The sequence below is a fragment of the Gossypium raimondii genome, chromosome 9, assembly GCF_025698545.1.
Source record: "Gossypium raimondii isolate GPD5lz chromosome 9, ASM2569854v1, whole genome shotgun sequence".
Classification (NCBI taxonomy): domain Eukaryota; kingdom Viridiplantae; phylum Streptophyta; class Magnoliopsida; order Malvales; family Malvaceae; genus Gossypium; species Gossypium raimondii.
In genome coordinates, this window is record NC_068573.1 from 28,886,973 (window position 1) to 28,894,118 (window position 7,146).

Sequence of the window (7,146 nt, forward strand, 5' to 3'; positions counted from 1 at the left end):
AAAAGGATGATGCTAATAAATATTATGATAAATATAAATGCATCGTGTACATGCCCGTAGCATGTCTAAAACAATTAATTTTGCAAATTCTTACATATATTAAGAAAAAAAAGATACTCCATAATGCATGATAATAAATTTTGAATTGAAATTATACTATAAAAGGTGGAGGTTAGAAAATTTAATTTTAAACCTCTATAGTTGTAGCTTTAATATCTTATTATGACCTTATAATATTTTGTACTTTATTGTGTTATGGTATATAAAACAATTTATCTAATTGCATGCTTCTTAAAGTGATTGTTTAGTGACATGAATTTATTCTTTGTTATATTTAACATATGTCTTATTTATACTTATTCTTTATATAAAATATTTTTATATGAATAAATAGAGGGTTTTTTAATATCTGAAATTTTTATTGTCTATGTTGAAAAGAATTGCAAAAGCGCATATTATTTAAAATAAAGTACACATTCACTAATGTTATATGATAAAGTATTTTTAATTACATGCTCCCGAAGAGCTAATTAATATTGCATTAGATTGTAAAAGCTCTTGAAGAGCTAATTTTGCACCTCCTTATGATGCAAAATTTTGTAAAACATAATATTATTTTTTAGATCAAGAAGATATATGTTGTAACGCCCTGATTTATTGAGTCCTATTTTTACGAATTTTATCATAAAATAAGTATTTGCTTTAGTGTTTAAGTGATGTGGGTGTGTGTTTGAGGTATTGGGTTCAAGTCTCACTTTTGGAAATGTTGCTATTTTTGCTCCTAGCTTTATTCTTAATTGCAGGACTTATATTATATTTTTTGTCAACTTATGTTAGAATGAGCTTGCTAGTCCAATGGTAAGGTGTTAGCTTAATATGTGGTCTTGTCTTCAAGTCCTCTTGTTTGCCAAAAGCTCCTTTAAAAATTTAACAGAATTAGGCATCTGCGAAAGAGCTTCAATAAACTGTAAGTTAATATGTAATTTTTTCAGAAGTTTAATAAATTTACCAAATTATTCGTTCGTTTGGTCTCTCTTTGTTGTGTTAGGATATGACACTCGAGGTTTATATTCTTTACCAACCATTTTTGCTCATTCTGGCTTACCTCAACCTTACCGTTACTTACCACACTTTCTTGCCTCAGTTCTGATTCAGATTCAACTAACATTTCTTCATCTCGAACAGTAATTGCATGAAGCTTCTCTCTTGGGTTAGTTTCGATATTGCTAGGCAAGCTACCTTGTGGTCTTTCTAATAGTAGCTTAGCAAGCTGACCTATTTGGTTTTCGAGCCCTTGAATTGACGCTTGCTGATTTTTAAGTGTTGCTTCAGTGTTTTGAAAGCGAGTTTCTGATACTGAGATAAACTTCGTCAACATCTCCTCAAAGTTCGGCTTCTTCTTTTGTTGGTAAGGTTGTTGTTGGAAGCTTGAAGGGGGTTGTGCTCTCTGATTTCATTGACCACCCCAAGAGAAATTGGGATGATTCCTCCAACCTGCATTATAGGTATTACTATAAGGGTTATTTTGAAGCCTAGAATTATTACCCATATAGTTGATTTGTTCGTTCTCTATGCTAGGACCGTAGGGTAAATATTCTGGATTGTTCATTCTTCCTCCATTTGTATCGCACTGCATCACTGGATGTACTTATGTAGAAACACATAAGCCATCAATTTTCTTATTTAAAAGTTCCACCTGATTCGATAACATAGTGACCACATCTAAGTTAAAAACATTGGTTGCTTTCACCTACTTTGTCCTCATGACTTGCCACTGATAATTATTCAGTGTCATCTCCTCTATAAATTCATAAGCCACTTCAGGTGTTTTATTGTTCAGAGTTCCATCGGCTGTTGCATCGATCAATTGCCTAGTTGAGGGATTCAAACTGTTGTAGAGGGTTTGAACCTGTAGCCATAGAGGTAACCCATGGTGAGGGCACCGTCTCAATAAGTCCTTATACCTCCCCCATGTATCATATAGGGGTTTTAAGTTAATCTAAACGAAGGAAGAGATATCATTCCTCAACTTACTTGTCTTAACAGGTGGGAAGTACTTCAATAAGAATTTTTCGGTCATTTGATCCCATGAAGTGATAGAACCTCGTGATAAAGAATTCAACCACTATTTAGCTTTGTTCCTCAACGAGAAGGGGAACAACCGTAGGCGAATGGTGTCGTCAAAAACGCCATTTATCTTGAAAATATCACAGACTTCCAGAAATTTAGCCAATTGAGTATTTGGATCTTCATTTTGCAAACCATCGAATTGAACAAATTGTTGTACCATCTGAATAGTGTTCGACTTCAGTTTGAAGTTATTTGTAGCAATAGTGGGTCTCACAATACTCGATTCAACCCCAGTTAGAGTGGGCTTGGCATAATTATACATAGTACGATGAGCAAGATTCGAATTTGCAGCAACCGCAGAAGGCAGTTGATTATTCTAATTATCATCCATCTCTTCAATAATAATAATGTCCTCTTGCTCATCTGCTATACTCTGTCGACTCTGCCTTGCTTTTTTATAGTTTCTGCGCGATGTACTCTCAATTTCACTATCAAACAGTAATGGTCCCAACGGGTTTCTTCTAGTCATAAACTAAAGGAACCTGTCATAAGCAAATAAAAGAAAAATTAGAAAACAACAATTAAACTAGAAACAAAAATAAAATACAATAAAAATAAATGACTAAATTAATAAAAATCAAGTGTTCCTAATATTTTAGTCCTCAGCAACGGCGCCAAAAACTTGATGGTCACTAAACTAACTATAATTATGACAAAGGCAAGCGCACCTATCGAACAATAGTATAGCTATGGTGAGTAGGGAATATCGTATCCACGAGGACTAAAAGTACTAGTAATTACCGTTTTCCTATTATTAAGCCGATAAATTGGAGTGATTATTTTTAATCTAAATTTACTAATCCAATTTAACTAAGAATGCAACAGAAAATGAAATAGGAAATTAATCAAAAATAACCAATGAGAAAGACAATACCCAAGAAAGAATCCACCAAGACTTCACCTATTATTCTGAATCTGAATTAAACAATTTATTCACTTGTGTCTTGATCCGTAGAAATCCTTAAATTAAGTTAATATTTCTTTCAAGAGTAAGAACAACTGACTCGAGGTTGATTAATTAAAATCTCTTTCTAATTAAAACCCCTATCGCCGCATTACCTCAATTTATGCATTCCCCTATTAGATTTGACTCTAATATGGTATATTTATGTCGTCCTATTTCTAGGATTGCATGCAACTCCACTCAATCATACTAGATCTACTCTTAAACAGAGACTTTTGCTCCATTGAAATAAGCATATTAAACTTGAATTAATATCTCAGAAATATTAAAACAAGATATAAGCATACATAATTGAGAACAATAATCAAGTACTTATCGCGTAAATCCGAAATCAAATAATAAGATTCATCATAGTTTTCATCTTCCCTAGGTATCTAGGGAATTTAGTTCATAATCCTGAATGAAAACATCTTAAAGTCAGAATAACCACAAGACATAAAGAAACTTAATAAAACTCCGAAAGAAATTAAACGGATATCTTCGATCTGGAAGGAGATCCGCTTCCGAGTTGATTCCGATAGCGTTCTTCGAGTGCTTTCTTCGATCTTCTCTCAGTGCCTCGTTAGGTGTTCTTCTAATTGGTATTTATAGACTCTAGAATGCTCAGAAAGCCTAAAAATTGGGTTTTTTTCTACGTATTTTGGAAGCAGGGTGTGATATCGACACGGGCTGGCACACGGGCGTGTGGCCAACCCGTGTGGAAATACCCAAGCCGTGTGGATCCTGGAAACAACTCTATTTGTCTAATTTTGGCTCGTTTTTTGCTTCTTTTGCTCCCAAATGCTCTCTTAAGTATAAAAACAATAATTTAAAGGATTAGGAGTATCAAATTCACTAATTTACATAATTAATCATCCAAAAATACATTAAGAATGAGATTAAAATATGTTACTTTTACAGCTTATCAACAATCTCTGTAGTACACCATTTGTGCTAACAACGCTGGTGAACTATATCCCAAGCTTGATTTTCATAGTTTTAGCTGGGAAAATATTAAGTTGTCTATGCCTATATATATTATATTGAATGGTTAGGAAAACTATAACTTCATTTAATTGCTTAACCATTAATCTAAGAATAGCTTTACAATAAGCATGTAATTTTACTTGCATCAAGTCAACATGTAAGAAATATTTGTCTCATGAGAATTGACTTTCATTTATATGCTAATAGATTTCATCTAAGAATATTTGGATGTGCAATATCTATTTTATGTTCCACCATAACGCACTAAGATGGATCATCAAGTAAGAAGTTGATAAATTTTAAAATTTTCATTAGATGTGAAAAGTTGAAGGAGATATATTTATAAATTTTAAAAAGTATTGTTATGTTACAAATTTTCCTTGTATTAAGAGGAGACAAATTGGTTAAATAATTATGTCATCATTTTTTGTGATCCTCACTAATATTATGTGCACAAATTTTGAAGGATAAAATTATTTTCCAAACATGTTTAGTGATGATATTTAGAGATTGCATATACTAACTAATACATATACCAGTTAAAATGCTCCAAATAATTGTATCTACCAGAAGGACAATGTGAAAAAATAAGCAAATTAGTTGATTCCAAAAAATGAAAAATTCTTTAAAGAAAGGAGAAAGAAATGAAGATGATCATATGCTAAAGGAGGCGGGCACTCGTGAAGAGACTCAAGGCATAACTTTTGATAAAACTCCAGGAAAGGTTCAAGTACCTGAAATTATGAATATAATGAGATATCTCAATTAGTTATGTCATAATCAAATATGATGGAGTTGACAAAAGGAATTTTTTGTCAACAATGATAATATACATAGAACACTTCAATATTATTGAAAAGCAGGGATTTTGAATGAAAATATACTTGAAAGCATTGAGATGAGAACAAGCCATCAAAATAAATAAATGTTTCTATTATAACTTATGAAATGTATCTCGGACATGAAGTCCAAACACTTGGAAGGTGTAAAGTCAAGTTGAGTACATGTTAGCATAATAGCGAAAAAAATATACAAGTCATAACATATATAATTGACTTGTAACATAAACTTTCACAAGACACTTGGCAAGTACAATTTGACAAATTTCTTAATGCATTATTTTGGTTTTTAAGCTTTTTCACTTTAATTCTTAATTTTTTTTTACCTTGATTAATACTTAAAAAATGATGTTTTTGGGGCAACCAAAATGAAAGTGTAAACATGATGTAGCGTGTACAGCCAACCACTGTTAGAGATTTAACGCGGGTGCCTAAAATGAAAGTGCCTTTAAAAATTGAGTGACAAAACTGCAAGGATTTCATTTTGGGTGACAACAATGAATGCGCCCTAAAAGTTGGGTGACCAACTAGGTAATTTACCCTACATTTTAATAGGTCAAACATATCTCATAGAGAAAATCTGATTTGTGAATAAATCTATATTTTAATATGTTTTTTATTTTAAATTATCTATCATTATTTTAAGTATTTTACTGAGTTAATGTTACAGATCAATTGGGCATTAACTCGATTATGAAATTATTAAAATACTTCTCCTATACAAATTAAGATATATTTTTATGAAGGTGTTTTTGTCTCTCTTTTTACTACACTAATAAATAAAAAATGATTATAATGAGATTTGAACCTAAAACATCATATACAATAGTTAATTAATTTTATTATTTTAACCAAGACTTCAATTGGGCTTTATGTGAACATTTAATAAATATATTTGTTATATAATTTTTTCACTCAAATTATGGGTATGCTATAAATCTAGTTTTCAATTAAAGTATGATATTTTTTAGCAATAAATCCCAAAACTATATATAAACCTTAATCAAATGTGCAAGTTATACATAAACTTGATTTTGTTCAATTTTATATATGAAATTTTCATTTGATTCAATTTTACAAATCACTAATACAATAATCAATATAAAACCATTTTACGTTTACATATTATATACACAAATAGTTATATTTATCTAATATAAAAGAAACTGATATATTTATTTTTTAAATGTGTACAATTGAATTAAAATCAAATATCCATATATACATTTGGATTATAATTAAAGTTTCATGTCTATGGTTACATGAAATCAAAGTTAATATATTAAATTGCACATTAAATCAAATTTCGTATGTAGTTTTAAGATAACATATTAGTGGATGGAAAAAAAGAAAAATCAACATATCGGTGTTATGATTTCTAGCCTATAGTATTTCTATAGGTCTTAAATGAGTTTAGTGCCATTGAATCGAGTGAAATTCATTCAAACCCATGAAATTACATAAAAGCCCATTGAATTTATTGTTAAAATAAACTGACTATATATATGTTTAAGGGTAGACTACATCATTAGTCACTAAACTATTAGTAAGATTTTATTTTGGTCATTAAACTATTCGAAAGTTTTCATTTAAGCCACTGAACTATTTGAAAGTTTTTATTTAAGCCATTGGATTATTAAGTTTTTTTTTAGAAAAAAAAGTTCGGCCTGCGAGCTCCAAGAGACAATTTGACGATTAGTATAGTGGATCAATACTCATTGACGAATAAAAGAACATACCTCAAATCTATGTCGATCTGACGATTAATGTTGAAGAACGAAGAAGAAAGTTGTTTGGATTTTTTAGTTCTTAGATTATTGACATTCAAAATTATTTCATGAAAAAAAATTGAACTGTAGAAGAGAATGAGAATGAGAGCTTTTAATTGGTGCAAACAATGTGAACAAAAAAAAGTCATACAATAGTGACTTAAATGAAAAGTTTTGAATAGTTTAGTGAAAATTTTGTAATTTTTATAGTTAAATGACCAAAACATAAAGTTATTGATAGTTTAGTGAGTAATGGTGTAGTTTACCCATTTCTTAATTGTATTGTATTTTATGTATCATATAACAGCATCGGGTAATGGATTCCAACTGCCCTAATTGACTTTTACTTTGCATAGAGCAATGAAAACTTCGTGAAACGTGAATCCCTTAATTTCATTTATTTCCGTTTGGTTATTAGGTCTTAAATCTATGAGAAAATAGGTCAATTAAAGGTTTCACTAAATCCAGTTATCCTCAT

The 7,146-nt window shown here is 30.4% G+C and overlaps 1 non-coding gene across 1 annotated transcript; it reads left to right on the plus strand.

Moving 5' to 3' along the window:
• Positions 1 to 1,925: 1,925 nt before the first annotated feature.
• Positions 1,926 to 2,032, plus strand: LOC128032984 (small nucleolar RNA R71). The gene has a single exon (XR_008189321.1). It is a non-coding gene; the product is annotated as a small nucleolar RNA R71 (small nucleolar RNA).
• The last annotated feature ends 5,114 nt before the right edge of the window (positions 2,033 to 7,146 follow it).